Source organism: Carica papaya, chromosome 9, assembly GCF_054855325.1.
Source record: "Carica papaya isolate Zhongbai chromosome 9, ASM5485532v1, whole genome shotgun sequence".
Taxonomy (NCBI): domain Eukaryota; kingdom Viridiplantae; phylum Streptophyta; class Magnoliopsida; order Brassicales; family Caricaceae; genus Carica; species Carica papaya.
The window spans coordinates 15,674,554-15,692,619 of NC_142317.1; the positions used below are offsets into that span (position 1 = coordinate 15,674,554).

At 37.0% G+C, this 18,066-nt stretch overlaps 1 long non-coding RNA gene across 1 annotated transcript; it reads right to left on the reverse strand.

Moving 5' to 3' along the window:
* Positions 1-5,548: 5,548 nt before the first annotated feature.
* On the reverse strand, positions 5,549-13,009 carry LOC110825658 (uncharacterized). Its single transcript, XR_002541852.2, has 2 exons — positions 12,775-13,009; positions 5,549-5,731 (listed from the first exon to the last, which is right to left on the reverse strand). It is a non-coding gene; the product is annotated as an uncharacterized LOC110825658 (long non-coding RNA).
* Positions 13,010-18,066: the final 5,057 nt, after the last annotated feature.

Here is an 18,066-nt window from a genome sequence, read left to right on the forward strand (position 1 = left end):
GATATCACAATCATAGTCTTTGAGGAGTTCCATCCACCTTCTCTTATGCATGTTGAGATCCTTTTGAGTGAATATGTGCTTCAGACTCTTATGATCGGTATAGATCTGGAAGGTCTCTCTGTATAAATAATGGCGTCAGGTTTTCAAGGCGTGTATGATTGCGGCAAGTTCCAAGTCATGGGTGGGGTAATTCTTCTCATGATTTTTTAACTGTCTGGACCCATAGGCTATGACCTTCTCATGCTGTATCAGGACACAACCCAGGCCTAGATATGAGGCATCACTATAAACTGTATATCCTCCCGATCCACTCGGTAAAGCCAGTACGGGTGTAGTGGTCAGCCGCTCCTTTAATTTTGAAAAACTTTTCTCACAGTCCTCATTCCACTCAAACTTGGCATTCTTCTTTGTGAGCCGGGTTAGGGGAGCCGCTAGAGTAGAGAATCCTTCGACGAACCTGTGGTAATAACCTGCCATTCCCATGAAGGTACGGATCTCCTTAACTGATGTCAACTTTTCCCAGCTAAGTACCGCTTCAACTTTTTCGGGATTCACTGATACTCATTCCTTCTATATGACGTGTCATATGAAGGTGGTCTGCTCAAGCCAGAATCCACACTTACTCAACTTTGCATATAGCTTCTTCTTTATGAGGACTTGTAAAACTTGGGCTAGATGGTGAGCATGCTCTTCTTTGCTTTTTGAGTATACCAAGATGTCATCGATGAACACAATAACAAATTGATGCAAGAATTCTCTGAAGACCCTGTTTATCAGGTCCATAAAGATGGCCGGGGCATTGGTTAGCCCAAATGGCATGACCAGGAACTCATAATGTCCGTACCTGGTTCGAAAGGCTGTTTTGGGGATGTCTTCTATCCTTATTTTTACCTGATGGTAACCTGATCTCAGGTCTATTTTGGAGAAGACTTGCGCACCCTGCAGTTGATCGAAGAGGTCGTCAATTCTGGGAAGGGGATATTTGTTCTTGATTGTGACCTTATTTAATCCTCTGTAATCAATACACAGTCTCAACGTTCCATCTCCCTTTCTGGCAAACGTGACTCCGGCACCCCAAGGAGACACACTGTGACTAATAAAACTACTGTCTTGCAATTCAGTGATCTGTTTTCTCACCTCTTCCATCTCAACGCGGCTCATGCGGTAAGGAGCAACCGAAATAGGCTGGGTGCCTGGTTGTAGGTCTATAGTAAACTCAACTTCCTTATCCACTGGCAGTCCAGGCAATTCGTCCGGAAATACATCTAGAAAGTCTCGGACTACCGGAATCTCTTGGATACAAATTTTCTTCTTGGGTTTGCTTAGTTAGAGAAAATAGCAAGGTTAAAGTACTTGAAAATTAAGGAAACTTGTCATCAAGGAATAAGTATCAAATGATTTTATTAATTTATAAATGGCTCCTCATTAGGAGGATTAAATACAACCTTCTTGTTAAAGTAATCTATGGTGGTGTGATACGCCATTAGCCAATCCATCCCTAAAATTACATCAAAATCCCCCATGTCTAACCCTATTAGGTCTACACTTAGTTTTCTATTTGCTATCTCCACGGCACAAGCCCTGTAGACAACTTTTTCTAATAGTGTTTCACCCCTAGTAGTAGACACAAACAACATTGAATCAAGTTTATCAGGTGATACATTAAGTTTGAATGCAAAAACATGTGAAACAAATGAATGTGATGCACTAGTGTCAAATAAAACATGAGCAATATGGTCACAGATAGTGTACATACCCTGTACCACGTCCGGGTCGGCATCGGCATCCTGCTGTGTGAGGTTGTAAACCTGCCCTAAAAAGGAAGTCTTCCTTGGTTCTGGTTCCTTGGGCACTCTCTCGCATAGTGCTGGGCACTACCACATATGCGACAGGTGTTGTTGAGGCGATAACATGGTCGGTCCCCGTGATCCCTACCGCAGTGCTGACAGATCTTGCCACGTGCTGCCTCTGGAGCCTGAGGGGGAGCCTGGATCGCCGGTCTGGGCCTCTTATTTTGTTGGACAGGCGCAGTAGGTGCTAGTCTACGGGGTGGAGCTGAGGGTCTGTGACTCCCTGCTGACTGAGAAAGGGTATTAAAACTCCTCTCCACGATCTGCGCCTTTGCTAGAACGGTTGAATATGTCTTGAGCTCTAGTACCAATAAGTGTCGCTTGATCTCTGGGCGGAGGCCCCACTGGAACCTCCTGGCCTTTCTGCCCTCATCCATCAATGTCTTAGGAGAGTATCGGCCCAGCTCTAAGAACTTATGAGCATATTCCGACACCGTCATGTTTTCCTAGACCAGCTGAACAAACTCTGTCTCCTTTAAATGTCAGATGTGCTCGGGGAGGTACTCTGCATGAAAGGCTGCTAAGAACTGCTCCCAAGTGACTGGCGTAGGCAGGGTGGTCTGCTTGAGCTCCCACCAACGATTTGCTTCCCCCACCAGCATGTAGGAAGCAAGAGTAACCCTCTGCTCAAGAACCACTCCTAAGGTCTTGAAAGCCTTCTCTGTCTCTGCCAACCAGTACTGAGTATCTTCGAAAGAGGACTCCCCTATAAAAGTGAAAGGGTTTAGCCTCCTGTACCTCTCTACGTAGCCCAGGTCAATCAGGGAAGGAGCTGGGTCCCGTGGAAGAGGGACAGGGCCGAGCTGAGGATAAACTAGGGGGCTCTGTGGTGGCACCTACTGATATAGTGGGGGCACCGGATCATACTGTGGCAGTGCTGGGCAATACTGTGGCTGAGGCATCGGATTATACTACGGCGGTGGTGCCGAGTGGTACTGTGGAGGAGCAGACTCTTGCCGGGGTGGCTCGGGATCCGCTCGCTACAGTAGTGGCTCAAACTGTGGTAGTGGGGGAGGGTAGGGTTTCCCTTCTCTCCTCTCGACCTTGTTGAGCAGCAACGATCCTTTCGAGCATCTCAAATATTCTGTCAACATATTCTCGAAGCGAATCATCTCGGACTACTCGATTTAGTAGGGGTCTCCCTCTCCTCATCTCTCTGTAACTGCATGTCACAATGAATGGTTGAGTAATAATTCTCAGTTTGGTATTCCTCTAAGTATTATTGTGTAAGGGACGGATCCAAGGAACGCAGCTCTGATACCAACTGTAATAACACCGGAAATTAAAAGAAAATGTATATAAATATTCTAAGTGCAGAAGCAAAATAAAATAGATTATGATTAACATCCCTTACACAATAATCAAAACGTATAAATGTATGAAAGAATAAACTAACTAAAGAAAATACTACGAATGAATACTATAAGGAAAACTAATAAATTCTTAGGCTTCTACTCACCGTCTTCCTGCAGAACGGGCTCGGGAACTAAGTCCTCCTAATATGAAATGGTTAAGTAAGGAATAAGCTACATTAACCTAGTAAAGACATCACACTATCTCACTGTCACAGAAGTAAAGGTTGGTAGAAAACAAAAACGACCAATGGAGCGTAATTTATAACAAACTCATTTATCAATAATAAAAATCTTTACTGTCCACTTACCTCTGTGAGATTTATGAAAACAATTTATGAGAAACCATAACATCATAAACATCATAAGATCATACACACTCTGTAACATAACACATATCATACTTTTGTATTTCAATCATCAGGTAACAAATTTCCTCTTTTATCAGCCTACTAGTATCCATGGGGATCTCTATAGGGGGTCCCCGCTACATGTGAACCATTCACATTAATAACTTAATTCCAGGGTCGTCCCCATACCCCGTCCGGTATTGCGCCAAAACTATAAACCTCAAAACCCCGTCCGGTATGAGGGTGAAACAGGTCGTCCCCATACCCCGTCCGGTATGGGCGCCAAAACACATAAAGTCTCCACAACTCGTCCGATATGAGAGACCACGTTCCCGGTAGGGTTCCCTATGGACCTGATCCGTCCACCATCTCCCAAGATATCTAGTTAGGCTATCGACATTATTCATTTATCAATTCACACACCTTTTTCTATTTTTCTTAATTTCAATTATCCAATCAAACATAAACACGTAAACCAATAATGGACACCAAACAAGACAACACAACATAGGGTTCACAATAATTCAAACCATAATAAATGAAACCGTGATTCATGCATATGAAAACATAGAATAAACACATCAAGCATCATACTGCATTTAAAACTGTAAAATAAATCAAATAACAACTGACCAAAAAATACATCAGATTCGGGCTCCATTAGCAACCTTAATTAATTATACATATCTATTAATTCGCAACATACCATTTTATCAGTTATTAAGTTTTAATACCGTAATAGGAAATAGGGTGAGAGATCCTTACTTGTTTCGGAGTCTGAAATTGGGTTCTCACTGCGCCTACGGGCAGTCCCTAGATTCCCTGAACTTTTCTCCAGAAACTGAAACACACTTCCGGTACCTGCACATGTCCCCAAAAAACCTCAAATCAAACTTAGGGCCTTTTCGGCCAATTTTAGAATTCCGGCATGGTGGCTCCGTCGTGCTCCGGCGACGGCGCTGCCGCCCACGACGGCAATCCGCCTCGGATTGGCCGTTCTCGGCCGTTTTCGACCGAATTCGGACAAAATTCCATTGGTTCCTGTGATAAATCACCCTTAGGGTCCTCGGTGGGCCAAAAAATTCCAGAAAACGAGACTTACTGGCGGTGAAACTCTCGGATGCGGCGGCTCCTCTAGCGCAAGTTGCAATTTGGTGTTTTACTCCGGTCAACTTGTAGAGAAAATGATAGTGGTCACAGTGGTATAAAAATTACATCAAACGGGAACCAGGAAGGGCCTCATTGGAGGCAAAAATCAAGAAAATCTGCGATGGCGCCGCTGGACTTCGGCGGTGTTTTTCGGCCAATTGACCGGTGGTTTGGCTATGATTTGGCCACAGAGAGGTTCAGCATCAAAAAACGAGTCAATGAGAGAAATTTTATCTCATTTGGCAGTCAAAAAATCCTCAGGTGCAGCAGCGGGTGGCGGCGGCCGGTTCCTCCGGTGGCTGGGTCGTCTTCTCTTGCGAGGGTTCTAGCAGTTAGGGTTTGGGGTTGGGTGTGGATGCGATTATTTATAACCTTTCCCTTTTAATCTGAGCCGTTCATCATGATTTAATCTGAGACATCCGATCGTAATTAAATTGGAAATAAATCTGGGTCGTCCATCGCAATACGATATGGACCGTCCGCATGCGTGAGATATGGGTTGTCCATGCGCTCTTTTGATCTGGGCCATCCGTGCGCGCGGGAATGGATCTGGGCCGTCTGATCGCGCGTACGCGGATTGCCCACGTGTATCCGTCTCGCGTTGCTTCCCGCGTCAGCGTCCCAGCCACACGGCGTGTCCTAATTTGTCGGGGCTGCTGACGCGGCTGCTGACGTGGTGTTATTTTTCTAAATTACTTTTTGACCCCCTGTTTTCGATTTTCTTTTTAAAAACACTCCCAGAACCCAAATTTTCACCTCTTTTTCCTAAAATCAATTTTAATTAAATCCCAAAAATAATTTTATCCCATTTTATTATTATTTTTATTTTTATTTTTATTAAATTAAATTAAATTAAAACCTTATAAATTAATTATTAAAATAAAACAAAATTAGACAAAATTCCAATAAAATTAAAATAAAATAAAAGAAAAATTTTGGGTGTTACAACTTTACAAAGCAATTTCCCAAAATCGTAAAAGGATTCTTCTGAGTCTTCCTTGACCACGAACTTGCTCTTGGTTTTCCTGCTCTGAAATTGATAAAAAAGGTAGTGAGCCACCATTTGTTCAATAAGTATAATTTAAGACTCTAATCAAAAGATTAGAGATAATATACTGATTGGAACACTTATTTTTACCTCAAGCTTACCACACTCTTCATAACCATTTGATTTTCACATCCTACTACAATTACGTTGATCTTACTAATCACATGTTTTCACTTTTATATACATCATTTCATTCAAAAGATATTCATAATTTCTCAATCTCAATAGCATAACATCATAATCACATTAATTATACATATTCACATATAGAATATCTTTCTTTCTCATATATTTCATATCATTCAAAAAGTATCCACTATTACATAACTAAATTCTCATAAATTCTTTTAAAAAATGCAATATCGTACTCATATTAATTATATATATTCACACATAGAATACCCTTCCTTAAACACATATTCACATATAATACATGCAACACCCCAACCCTTTTCTCTTTTATTATTATTATTATTATTATTATTATTTTATTTTAATTTTTGTAATTATTATATAATGTAATGATTTATTATGTAATAATATATGATTTTAATTTAATTTATTTTATTTAAATAGAATTAATAATAATAATAATAATAAAAATAAAAAGGGATAAAATTATTTAAGAATTTAATTGAAAATAATTTTGAGAAAAAGAGGTGAAAATTTGGGTTCTGGAGGTATTTTTGAAAAGAAAATTGAAAACAGGGGGATTAAAACGCAATTTAGAAAAATTACGCTACGTCAGCAGCCCGGTCAGCAGCTCCGGCCAACCAGGACACGCTGCGTGGCAGAGACGCTGACGTAGGAGGCCACGCGGAAGGGAGTCGCGTGGGCTATCCATGTACAGGCGATCGAACGGCTGAGATTCGTTCCCGCGTGCACGGACGGCCTAGATTGCACGCGCACGGATGGTGCAGATTGAATCGTGCACGGACGACCCACATTGTATCGTGATGAACGACACAGATTCATTTCCTATTTAATCGCGATCCGACGGTCCAGATTAAATCACGATGGACGGCTCAGATTAAAAGCAGATGGTTATAAATAATCTCATTCGCACCCAAACCCTAACCCTAGCTGCCAGAGCCCCTCGCCGGATAAGATAGCCCAGTCGCCAGGGAGCCGACCGCCGCCACCTGCCGCCGCACCGGAGCAATTTTCGACCGCCAAACGAGGTAAAAATTCTCCCCTTGGCTCAGAATTCGATTCTAAACCCACCGAAACCCAGCGGCGCCGCCACGGGTTGTCTCAATTTTTGCCTCCGATGAGGCCCTTCCCAATTCCCGTTCAATGTAATTTTTTTACCATTGTGACCACCATTCCCTCCTCGACAGGTTGACTGGAGCAAAACACCAAACTATGACGCAAGCCGGAGGAGCTGCCGCACCAGAGAGCCCCACCACCGGTAAGTTTCGATTTTTTGTGTTTTTTGGGCCCACCGAGGGCCCTAGGGGTGTTTTCTCACAGAAACCAATGCAAGTTTGGCTGAATTTAACTGAAAACGGCCAGAAACAGCCAACCCGAGGCGGATCACCGCTGCGAGTAGCAGTGCCGTTGCCGGAGCATGGCGGAGCAGCCGTGTCGAAATTTCGAAATTGGCCGAGTAGGCCCTGGATCTAATTTTTGAGTTATAGGTACCGTAAGTGCATTTCAGTTCCCGGAGAAAAATTCAGAGAATCCAGCGACTGCCCGTAGGCGCAGTGAAAATCCAATTTTCGACGTCGAATCAGGTAAGGACCTCTCACCCTATTTCTTATCATGATATTGAAGTCTAAATAAATGATATTACTGTATTTTGTACAAATTAAATAGATATGCTATAACACCCTAATTTTATTTTTATTATTATTATTGGAATTATTATAATTTTATTTTATTTTAATTTTTCTTTTATTTATTTATTTAAGTAATAATATAATTTTTTTAATTTAGTTTAATTTAATTTAATGGAAATAAAAATAATAATAATGATAAAAATTGGTAAAATTATTTTTGGAGTTTAATTAAAAATAATTTTGAAAAAATGGGTAAAAATTCAGATTCTAGGAGTGTTTTTGAAAAGAAAATCAGAAACTGGGGTCAAAACACAATTTAAAAAATTACCCCACATCAGCAGCCACATCAATAGCTCCGGCCAACCAGGATACGCCGCGTGGCAGAGACACTGATACGAGAAGGCCACGCGGAACGGGCCACGTGGGCGATCTGCGTACGCGTGATCGGACGGCTGAGATCCGTACCCGTGCGCGCGGACCGCCCAGATCAAACGCGCACGCGGACGGCCCAGATTGCACACGTACGGACGATCCAGATTAAATCACGCACGGACGGCCAAATCGCATCGCGATGGACGGTCCAGATTCATTTCTAATTTAATCGCGATCGGACGTTCCATATTAAATCGTGATGGATGACTCAGATTAAAAGGTAAAGGTTATAAATAATCTCATCCACACCCAACCCCAAACCTTAGTGCAAGAACCCTCGCCGAAGAAGACAGCCCAGCCACCGGAGGAACAGACCGCCGCCACCCGCCGTCGCGCCACAGCACTTTTCGGCTGCCAAACGAGGTAAAATTTCTCCCCTTAGCTTGGATTTCGATGCTGAACCCCCCTGTGGCCAAATCGGAGCCAAACCACCGGCCAATTGGCCGAAAAATACCGTCGAAGCCCAGCAGCGCTACCGCAGATTTTTTCAATTTTTGCCTCCGATGAGGCCCTTCCCGATTTCTGTTCGATGTGATTTTTACATCATTGTGACCACTGTCCTTTCCTCTACAGGTTAACTAGAGCAAAACGCCAAATCGCGACTCTTGCCGAAGGAGCTGCCGCACCCGAGAGCTCCGCCGCCGGTAAGTCTCAGTTTTCTGTATTTTTTTGGCCCACCGAAGGCCCTACGTGTGTTTCCTCGCAGGAACTGGTGCTAGTTTGGCTGAATTCGGCCGGAAACGACAGAAAACAGCCAACCCGAGGTGGATCGCCGCTGTCGCCGGAGCACAACAGAGCTACCGTACCAGAATTCCAAAATTGGCTGAGAAGGCCTTGGGTCTGATTTGGAGTTTTTTTGGGGACATGTGCAGGTACCAAAAGTGTGTTTCAGTTCCCGGAGAAAAATTTAAGGAATCTAGGGACTGCCCGTAGGCACAGTGAAAAACCGATTTTAGATTTCGAATCAAGTAAGGATCTCTCACAATATTTCCTATCACGGTATTAAAGTCTAATAAATGATAAAACATTATTTTATAAATTCATTGATATGTATAACTAATTAAAGTTGCTAATGGAGCTCGAATCTGATATGTTTTTCGGTCAGTTCCTGTTTGATTTATTTTACAGTCTAAATGCAGCGTAGTATCTGATTTGTTTATTCTGTGGCTTCATATGCATGATTCACTGCTTAATTTATTATGGTTTGATTATTGTGAACCCGATATTATGTTTGCCTTATTTGGTATTCGTTACTAGTTTACATATTCATGTTTGATTGGGTAATTGAGACTAAGAACAAATAGGAATGAGATTGAGTTGATAAATGGATAAGTTAACAGCCTCACTAGACATCCTGGGAGATGGTGGACGGACTGGGTCCATAAGGGACCCTACCGGGAACGTTGTCTCTCATATCGGACTGGGTATGGAGACTTTAAATGTTTTGGCGCTCATACTGGACGGGGTATGGGGACGGCCCGCTTCACCCTCATACCGGACAGGGTATTGAGGTTTATTGTTTTAGTGCCCATACCGGACGGGATATGGGGACGGCCCTAGAATTAAGTTGTTAACATGAATGGTTCACGTGTGGCGGGAACCCCTATGGATCTCTATAGATACTGTTAGGCTGGTAAAAGAGAAAATTTGTTGCCTGATGATTGAAATATTAAAAGTATGACAAGTATTATGTTACAGAGTGCGTATGATTTCATGATATTATAATGTTATTGTTTTCATAAGTTGTTTTCATAAATCTCACCGAGATAAGTGGACACTAAAAGGGTTTCATTATTGATAAATGAAATTGTTATAAATTATGCTCCATTGGTCGTTTTTGTTTTCTACCAACTTTTACTTCCGTGACAGTGAAATAGTGTGACATCTTTACTGCACTAGTGTAGCTCATTTCTTACTTAACCATTTCATATCAGGAGGACTTGATTCCCGAGCCCGTTCCGCAGGAAGACGGTGAGTAGATGCCTAAAAGATTTTATAGTTTTCCTTATAGTATTCGTTTCTAGTATTTACTTTAATTAGTTTATTCTTTCATACGTTTAATACTTTTTTGTTATTGTGTAAGGGATGTTAATCATAATATTTTATTTCGCTTCCGCACTTATAATTTTATATATGCGTTTCCTTTTAATTTTCGGGGCCGTTACATATGCATAATTAATTACGATTGCTAATAGAGCCCGAACCGGACGCATTTCTCTGTCAATTCCTGGGAGATGGAGTATGGACCGGATCCATAGGGAACCATACCGAAAATGTTGTCGCATACCAGACGGAGTATGGAGACTTTAAATATTTTGGCGCTCATACCGGATGGGGTATTGAGGTTTATTGTTTGGCGCCCCTACCGGACGGGGTATGAGAATGGCCCTGGAAATTAAGTTTGTTAAGGGAATGGTTCACGTGAAGCAGGGATCCCTATGGATCCCCATGAATACTAGTAGGCCGATGAAAATAGAGCAACTGTTGTTTGATGATTGAAATATAAAAGTATGACATGTGATATGTTACAGATTTTGTATGAATTCATGATATCTATTATGTTATTGTTTACATTGGTCTTTTTTTATAAATCTCACTGAAGTACATGGACGGTAAATGGTTTGATTATTGATAAATGAATTTGTTTAAAATTTGTGCTCCATTGATTGTTTTTAGTTTTCTACCAACATTTGCTTCTGTGACGGTGAATAGTATGATGTCCTTACTGAACTAGTGTAGTTCATTCTTTATTTAACCATTTCAGATCATGAGAACTTGGTTACCGAGCCCGACCTACAAGAAGACGGTGAGTAGATGCTAGATGTCTTATAATTTTCTTTATACTTCTTTCATTTCTAATATTTCTTTTAGAGAACTTATTCTTTGATATTATTTAGTATTTTTAAGTTATTGTGTAAGGGATATTAACCTAAATCTTTTATTTCGCTTCCGCACTCAGATTATTATATATATTTCTTTTTGAATTTTCGGGGCCGTTTCAATACATTTTCTTAAACACAAATTCACACATATAATATATTTTCCTTAAACATGTGGAATACCCTATCTCATATATATTCACATCATTTACCCACACAACCAATTACATATGCACATAAACTCACTATCATATCACATAATATCATTCTGTTACGATTACAGAAGGAGATGATAATTCACACTATCAACATGGACCAAATTATAGCTTTCACAAGTTATAGTTACAATCATAGCTACGATTCACATCGTCCCCTAGAGACACAGTCATAGTTACAGTATAATTACCATTCACATCGTCTCTCAAGGACACAGTCATAGTTACTGTTAATAAACAGTCATGAGAGAGAATTTATAATCAATCCATACTGATCCTAAACTGCACATATATTTACATTTCAATGATAATGAAAATCTTTACTTCTAATCCCAAGTATTCTCTATCATAATTTGATTCATATAATACTTTGACATTTCTACTTAGTTCATCCTTATTATATTCTTGGGGCGAACCCAATCTCACACATCTTCATATGTAAATTACCCCCAAGTTCTAGAACTCATATAACTTCTAAAATTTCTTAATTTATTTAGGATATTAAAATATGGATCACAACATTTGAACTCTAAATTATTTAGGGCATGAATGATTTAAAATTCCCCACTAATTCATAATCACCCAATAACTTCTATATTTTTCTCATTGTACACATTGTTTTGAAAATTTGATCAATCATAACTCCTCTATAATTTCGTAAATAGCTTATTTACTCTATTAATTATTTAACCAAATCATATATCTAATATTTATTTAAAGTATTATATTAATTAATAATGCTTCATTTTATATAATTTACCTTTTTAAAGTTGTAATAAATTTTCTCAACCAATATTCTAGATCTCTGGCCCATCATAATCATTCATGTTCCTTAGCTCGTCACTATTCATTGCCTAGAATGTAGTTGACCCTGTTTATTGGCCCATATAATCCTTAGTTCAATTTACTTTATTTGCTTATGGGCTAGAGGCCCAATGAAATAACTCATTTTGTTAATTCTCAATATTACTTATTCTTTCCTATCTTTGTTTATTTTGAATTAATGTAAACCCTCAAGCTAAATTTTATCCTTCTCCCTTAACCCATTTATAAGGGATGGGCTCACTGAAATTTTAATTACTCTTATTCCCTTCCTACAGACTAGACCCACCAAATTTAATTTCTTGTACCTTTATTTTGTTTATTGTTTTTTTTATTGTTCATTCTTCTTTTAATACTAGACCCATCAAACAAATTGATTATTGAGCCTAGTGTATATACACTTGTGCTGGGGCTCGGTTTACCCAAACACTTATTTTTCTTTTTTTTTTAACTAATAAATCCATCAAAGTGTTTATTGGGCTTGGATTTGGTACCAGACCACCATGGGCTTGGATCTAGACCCCACGGATTGCACCGACCCGACCCACCATCAAAAACCCCTTCCATCGTCTTCAACCCCGAAAACCTACATGTATTTTGGTTCCAACCAACTCCCTTACCTTAAACACCCAATCATTTCATATTTTTTAAATATTCATCAAAAAATTATTGGAATATTCACACCAATCATCAAAATTACTATCCCATCACAGCAATGAATTAAATCACCATATTAACTTAAATATAGGGATTTAGAGTATAAACTACTCTTAGTCGGATATGGATTTCCTTCATCACCTATAGCTACAAACATAGATACCATGTTATTTGTTGCTAAATCAAATCCAATGAACATGGTATTTTAGTTCGGGTTTAGGGATGAAAAGTATACTCACAGCAACATTCTTTACAACACATCGGTGTTCATAAATGACGAAGGAATTCTTGGCCTTCCACCCTTCGCCATCACGCACTCTTCCTTTCTCCCAATTGATTTCACGCACCTCTTCTCTCCTCCTCCCTTCTGTCCTGATCAAATAGAGGCTAGGTTTTTTTTTTCTTCTTAAATTTGTGAAACCCTAATTCTATTTATAACCAAGTAGATATAATCCTAACCGTCAAAATTAAAGAGTGAATCCTCACTGTTGATTTATTTTTATTTTATCAAAATGACATCGTTTTGATGTTTCTCAAAACGATGTCGCTTTTGAGCTTTTAATGACCAGCTTCAAAATAACATCATTTTGAAGCAGATGGGCTAGGTTGCTGACATGGGCTTGGATGTTACATTTCATCAATAACTTAAAGAGGCAGAAAAACAAGAAAACAATCACTTTGAGAAAATCGTATTTAAGCTGCCTTTCATATTTCATACTTTTGAACATTTTTCAAGTTCTACAAACTTTTCCTTATTCTATCTAGTTGCTCTAACAAAGACAAATAGGCGAATGGTTTATTTAGACTATAAGCAAAAGTAACAATAAAGCTTAGGATCCTGTGCAACATTTTTCTTCTCTTTCTTCTTAATCTTAATGTAAATAATACGATTAACATTAAGTTTTTATTTTTTCCTTATTGATCAAAATTATTCAAATTGAGGGGACAAATCCACATCAACCGTTTGATGTTAGAACTATAGAGTAGTCATTTCAAGTCAGCTTTGTACAGGTCAGGGATATATATAGGCATAGTAAATCGAAAGAGACTACTTGTAACAACCCGGAATTTTATAAACAATTATAATTGTTACCTTTTTATTCATTCATCATAATAAGTATTAAAATCCATATATTCTTCTCATAATTGTCGTATTCTCAATTATTTCTATCATAACTCAACTATGTCATATTGTAATGTATTCAAAAATTTCAAAAATATTTTAAAATCTAAAGAATCAAACAACGTTTTAAAGTCTGAAAAATCATATTTATATAAACAAGTGTCTTTTTATCTTATGCTCCATTTCATAATTTTTCACAGTCCCAATAGTCTTTTGGTTTAGTCTTGTTTCCTCTGTTCTTGACATAATAAAGGAGAGTGAGTCACATATATTTAGTACTCAGTAAAAACAATTTAAAACTCTAATCCAAAGACTAGAGATAATATACCGATTCGACTCTTTTATTTTTACTATAACTCAACAACTCGATATGTAAATCTAACATCCAGTACTCATACTACCATAAATCAATCTCTAACTATTGTTCTCACTTCACATGTATCCCAATTCTTTCATAAAACATCCACAATTTCATAACTCAACTTTACATATACAATTTTACCGCATTAATTGCACATAATCACATATAAAGTACCTTTCCCCATATACATATTATATTGCAATAAATTTTCATCATTCACCAAACATAACCACCACAAATGTGCATAAATTTGTTACTTTTTCATATAATATCACTCAGTCACAATCACGGTAGGAAATGATAATTCCTATTATCGACATAGATCTAGTCATAGTTATGCTTTCACAAGTCATAGTTAAAGTGATAGTTATAATCATAGTTACAAAACAATAAAACGATCAATGAGATAGAGTTCATAATCATTCTTTACCAATCCTGGACTGCACAATTATTCATATATCCCTTATAAAAAATCTTTACTGTCTTCCCTGTGTACTCCCAACTACGATTCATTTTATATTATATTTTGATCTTCTAATTTAATTATCTTCATTTAATTTTTTTGTGAGTTCTATTTCTTTATTTACAAAAGCTCAATCTATTAATTCACAAATCATCAAACTCATCAACTCCCAAATTATTTTAAGGACATCAAATCACTGATACTATTGATTCCCTCTACATGAGGTATATTCAATTATTTAGCAAAAATAGAAGCAAAGGAAAATATCACCAAACTATGGCTAACAGAGCATTGACTTTTAATATTAAGGATCCAAATAAAAATCATAGAGGTACTGGATCTTACTGAGGAAGGCAGTTTTATACCCACTACAAGGTAAATGACTATTCTATTAAAAAATGCTTTAAATTTTAGGGTATTTATTAGGTGTATGACGAGTGTTTTGAATTCTAAAGAAAACATTCAGGGAAACCAGTACCCATTAGGAGGCGTAGTAGACAACTCAACATCTCGAAACGCCAATCCGGTTAAAGATCCCTTACCCTATTTTTCGTTACGGTAAATTGATGACTAACGATGTATAATTTCATATTTTGTAATTACAGGTTACTAGTGGAGCCAGAACCGGTTAGTTCACAATTGTCTTAATTTCATGTTTATTTTCCTGTACTGTCCTACTTGTTTGATTTTCGTATAGTACATATTCTTTATTTATAGCTTCAATTATTTTATCGACTTATCTGGTCATTTTAGTTATATACCATCAGTAGAAATGTAGTTTAATTAATCTGTGAATGTGATATGAGATATTGGTATGTGTTATTGGTTGTTTATTGATGAAAATTTGTATGTGAAAGACTTACTGGGTATTTAGGAAAATGGTGGACAGGTCCGGTACATATGGAACCCTACTGTGAACGTTACCTCAGTTGGACGGGACTAGTAAGTCCCTTACCATAAAGGTTTGGGAGATATGATTCACCATCATATCGGACGGGGTATGGAGACAGCTGGTTAATTGTTAAAATTAGTTATTAGGTTCACGAGTAGGGGAGGTACCCCTATGGACCCCCAGGGGTACCAGTAAGCAGGTAAGGAAGGAAAGTTATTATTTATTATTCTTTTATGTATAAAAGTAAAGAGTGATATGGATATGGGTCTTCATAGGTTGTTTTGAAAAACTCGTTATGGTAAGTTCGGAATAAACGGTCTTCTTTATATTAAATGAATTTACTCAAATTAAGTGTTTCATTAGTTATTTCATGATTTTTATCAATCTCCAGTTTTTCGTATCTGTGATTAGCGTGATATTCTTACTGGGCTAGTGTAGCTCATCCTTTCATTAACTATTTCAAATCAAGAGGACCAAGATCCAGATCCTGATCAGCAAGAGTGTTGTGAGTAGTTCACTATCTAGACTCCCTTCAAGTGCTAGTAAAGGTTGTCTTAAGATGTTTAATTATTCGCTTTTTGTTTCATTTCTTTAATTTCTGTTTATCTTTTAGAAATGATATTCTTGTAGTCCTATTAGGCATTCTAAATTATTGTGTAAGGAATATAAACTCTAACTCTATTAATCGCTTCCGTATTAAATTTATGAATTTATTTCCCTTCTAGTTTCGAGTCTTTACAATTTATGTTTAATTCATAAACAAAAATTAAAAATTATTTCATATACAAAGAAAAAATATAGTGCTCCAGACCTAAGAATTACTAGTCTAATAGCTTCTAAACCTAAATATCACAATCACAATCTCGACAATCATATGCATTTTCAATGTAAACACCATCCAAGTTCTTAATATCTTCATGAAAGCAAAATATCGCCATTACAAATTATAATCCAAAGATATACAATATGTAATATTGCATTGAAGTCATGAAGGTAACACATGCTCTGATAGCAATTATAACGTCTCAAGTCTAATAACAACTACAACAATAGTTCTTTGAACTCAAACCACGAACTCTTAAAACTTAAAGCTTTAATTATTATCAATATGTAACTTAATTCCTTTATATGAAGCTCAACAATTTATTTATAATATAAGACTCCATATCACATAAACTTTGGCACATAATTATAGTACTTTTCATCAATAACTTAAGCGGTAGAAAAACAAGAAAATAATCACTTTGAGAAAATCATATTTAAGCTCCCTTTCATATTTCATATTGGGATCAAGCTATTTTTTAACATTTTTCAAGTTCTGCAAAAATTTTCCTTATATCCTGTCACTCTAACAAATACAAATAGGAGGATGGTTTGTTTATATCATAAGTAAAAATAACAATAAAGGTTAGGATCCTCTGCAACATTTTTCTTTTCTTTCTTCTTAATCTTGATGTAAATAATATGATTAACATTACGTTTTTCTTTTTTTTTTAATTGATTAAAACTATTCAAATTGAGGGGACTAATCCACATCTATGGTTTGTTGTTAGAACCATAGAGTTGTCATTTCAAGTTGGCTTTGTATAGGTCAAGGATATATATTAGTATAATACGTCAAAAGAGGCCACTTATAACAACTCGAGATTTTATAAGTAATTATGGTTGTTACCTTTCATTCATTCATCATAGTAAGTATTAACATCCGTATATTCCTATCATAACTGTTGTATTATCAATTAATTCTAACATAACTCAACCATGACATACTGTGATGTATTCAAAATTTTTTAAAATATTTTAAAATCTAAAGAGTCAAATAACGCTTTAAAGTTTGGAAAATCATATTTACATGAACAAGTGTTTTTTAATCTTATGTTCCCTTTTCATATGTTTACACACTCTAGATGGTCCTTTGGTTTGGTCTTACTTCCTCTGTTGTGAAAATAATAAAGAAGAACGAGCCACACATACTCAGTACTCAGTAAAAATAATTTAAAACTCCAATCCAAAAACTGAATATATATATACTGATTTAACTCTTTTATTTTTACTCTAACTCAGCAACTCTGCATGTAAATCTTACATCCAATGCTCATACTATTATATATCAATCTCTAACCTACTATTCTCTCTTCATATATACTCCAATTCTTTCATGAAACATCCACAATTTCACAACTCAACTTTAAATATGCAATTTTGATCAATTTTCATTCTCCTTAATACAATCGTATAATTACATTACTTGCACATAATCACATATAAAGTACATTTCCCCACATACATATTTATATTACAATAAATTTTAATCATTCATCAAATAAAACCAACACACATGCTAAATTCATTATTTTTTTCATATGAGATATCATTCAGTCACAATCATGGAAGAAAATGATATTTTCTACTATTGACATAGACATAGTCATAGTTATGCTTCTATAAATCATAACTACAATCATAGTTATAATCATATAAACCATGAAATAGAGTTTATAATCATTCCTTATTGATCCTGAACTGCACATTTATTCATAGCTCTCTTATAATAAATCTTTATTGTCTACCCTGTGTACTCTTAAATACGATTTATATACTAGCTCGAAAATCGAACACCGAATTTTATTTACAAAATTTGGGAGAATATTAAAAAAATTCGTTAAACAAATTAAATTTAAAATAAAATTAT